This window comes from Elephas maximus, chromosome 1, assembly GCF_024166365.1.
Source record: "Elephas maximus indicus isolate mEleMax1 chromosome 1, mEleMax1 primary haplotype, whole genome shotgun sequence".
In the NCBI taxonomy this organism is placed as follows: Eukaryota; Metazoa; Chordata; class Mammalia; order Proboscidea; family Elephantidae; genus Elephas; species Elephas maximus.
In genome coordinates, this window is record NC_064819.1 from 65,778,793 (window position 1) to 65,782,104 (window position 3,312).

The window sequence follows — 3,312 nt, forward strand, 5'->3', positions numbered from 1 at the left end:
ATTCTTCTCATTGTTAGTTGGCCTTGAGTTGGTCCTCTATTCATGGCAACCTCATGCACAATGGAACAAAATTTTGCCCCAATCCTGTGCCATTCTCGTGATTAATTTAGGGATCAGACCATTGTGATCCATACGGTTGTCATTGGCTGATTTTCAGAGGTAGATCACCAGACCTTTCTACCTGGTCCATCTTAGTCTGGAAGCCTCACTGAAACCTGTTTTTTGTTGTTGTGTGCCATTGAGTCAATTCCAACTCATAGAGACCCTGTATGACAGAGTAGAACTGCCCCGTAGGGTTTCCTAGGCTATAATCTTTACAGGAGCAGATTACTAGGTCTTTTCTCCCACAGAACCACTGGCCTTTTGGTTAGCAGCTGAGTGCTTAACCATTGTGCCACCAGAGCTTCTTGTTTAGCATCTAGCAACGGAAAGGTTCCACTGGCAAATGGGTGGTGGCTGTGCATGAGGTGGATTGGCTAGGAGACTAACTCTAGTCTCCTGCATGGAGGATAAGAATTGTACCACTGAGCCATCAATATCCCTGTAAAATTCTTCTTAGCTCTCAGAAATCATTTTCTAGCACTATCATCTCAAGGGAGTCTCTTGAATATCTCTACTGGACTTTGCTTTCTGTGGCAAAAAAAATACCCACCACTGTAGTCTCCTAAATGCTCTGCACATTTCCAGAACTAACATTTTCTTTTTTAGACACTTGCCTTAAGGTAAAAGGGAAGCAGTAAAATTTCTTCCTACTGAAGATACACTTGATGACTTATTTAGTTAGGTCCCACTTCCTCAATAGCTCTCCAAGTTCAGGCTTTATGACTGCATACCTTCAGTGTACAGAAATAGGTAGTGGTAACTGTTTACCATAAGCATTCTTAGAAAAACCACACTTTTTATTTCTCTTTAAGTACAAAATTTTTAAAAAAACTGAATTGCTATGTAAGAAAATAAATGTTTGCAATGTAAAGCAAATGCAAACGTAAGGATAAGGATAATTGCTGGTGGGACTATAAAGTGGTACAACCACTATGGAAAATAGTATAGTGCTTTCTCAAAAAAGCTAGAAATAGAACTACCCTATGATTCAGCAGGAAAACCTGGTGGAGTAGTGATTAAGTGCTATGGCTGGTAACCAAAGGGTTGACAGTTCAAATCCACCAGGTGCTGCTTGGAAACTCTACGGGGCAGTTCTACTCTGTCCTATAGGGTCACTATGAGTCGGAATCGACTCGACGGCAGAGGGTTTGGTTTTTTTTTTTGGTTTATGATTCAGCAATCCCACTCCTAGGTATATACCCTAAAGCCAAACCAAACCCATTGATGTCGAGTCAATTCCAACTCATAGCAGTCCTATAGAAACAGAGTAGAACTGCCTCATAGGGTTTCCAAGGAGCAGCAGGTGGATTCAAACTGTTAACTTTTTGGTTAGCAGTCAAGCTCTTAACTAGAGACCTAAAAATAGTGACATGAACAGACGGATACATGCACACCTATGCTCATTACTACTTTATTCACAATAGCAAATAAATGGAAACAACCAAAGTACCCATCGATACATGTATGGATAAGCAAATTGTGGTACATACATACATACAATGGAATATTACGTAACCATAAAGAAAAATGATGAGTCTGCACAACTTGTTATAACATGGTGGGATCTGGAGGGCATAATACTAAGTGAAATAAGTCAAGCAATAAGGACAAATATTGTATGATCCCTCTTTTATAAGATAAGAACAGAGAGAGACCAATGTTCATTGGTGGTTACCAGGGGAATGAGCAGGGAAGGAAAAGCATACTTTAGACTATAGAGATTTTGTTATTTTTGGTGATAGAAAAAGTGGCACTGAATGTGGATGTATTGAGCACAGCACAACCAAATAAAAACCAGGGCTTCAAACTGGTTCTACCCCCTGCTAAGAATTTGCATTTCCACCCCAAACATACTAAATCAGAATCTACAGTTTAACAAGAATCCCAGATGATTCTTATGTATACATAAGAGTCACCTGGAGATATATAAGAATCACCTGGGAATATTGTTCAACTGTAGATTCTGAGGGCTATCAGAGCATAAGGATGGAGCGGTTGTCCAGGCTGCTTCCCTGGACACTGAGCAGAGTCCTGTGGCTCTCAGGCCTCTCTGCACAGGGAACTGCCTGGCAGCCCCAGATTATGGAAGAGAAAACACTAGAGATTTATGATTTGATTCAAACTGTCCAGGGCCCAGAGAAGCCCAATACTTTAGAAGAACTGGATGTGGTAATAGAAAGTTATGTGGAGGTTCAGGAAATAAATGAAGACTATCTGGTTATTGTCAGGTTCATACCAATAGTACATCATTACTCTTTAGCAACTCTTATTGGGCTGTACTTAAGGGTAAAACTTCAGCACTGTTAACTAATTTAAACTTAAGTTGGAAATCTACATTTCTGAAGGAACACACTCAGTAGAACATCAAAAAGACATCAAAAAGCAGGTAATGACAAAAAGCGAGTGGCAACTGCAGCGTAGAACCCCAACTTATGTGAAATTGTGGAACAGTGCGTCCTTGAACCTGATTAATAGCTATTTTAATAGCCATTGAATGGTAATTATTTGATATATTTGTTTAAACTCTTTGTAAAATGTAAAAGACTTGTGTTTAATACCTCGGTGATTTGTACCTCAGAAGTTTTTTTTAAAGGATTATTTCCAAGCAAGATTTAGTTATAAGGTAATACCTAGTTTGTTCAGTGGATAACACTCAGGATTTGTAACATTTAAGCGATCAGACAAATACTTTCTAGTTATTGTGTGTAAGATGAGTTGCTATTTTTGTGATGCTTATTCCGAAACAACTACTTTTCATGTCAAATATCTACTGTGCTCAAATGTATTCAGTTTAAATCATTATTCTATAAAATATAAATAAACAAAGATGATTTTTGTAAAAAAGAAAAATGTAGATTCTGATCCAGTATATCTGGGATAGAAATACAAATTCTCAGCAGGGTGTCAAACTGGAACAAACTGGTTCATAGTCCTGCAAAAAAATAAGTATATGAGCACATATGAATGGATATTGGCAACTTGGTACATAGGTAGGTGAGAACAGATACAAGTGTCTATACCAAAAAACCAAACCCACTGCTGTTGATTCCAACTCATACTATAAAGAAGAACTATAAAAAAATAGACACATGTAAATACAAGTATATAGGTGCACACACACATATTTATTGAAGACAAAAATATGGATACTCCTCAGTCATGACCAAACACCTTCCAAGATTGGTTTTCTGGGTTTAAAGGCTTAGGACC

At 38.2% G+C, this 3,312-nt stretch overlaps 1 pseudogene; it reads left to right on the top strand.

Annotated features, from left to right (window-relative positions):
• The first annotated feature begins 2,088 nt into the window (after positions 1-2,088).
• On the top strand, positions 2,089-2,574 carry LOC126070587 (cytosolic iron-sulfur assembly component 2A-like; annotated as a pseudogene).
• Positions 2,575-3,312: the final 738 nt, after the last annotated feature.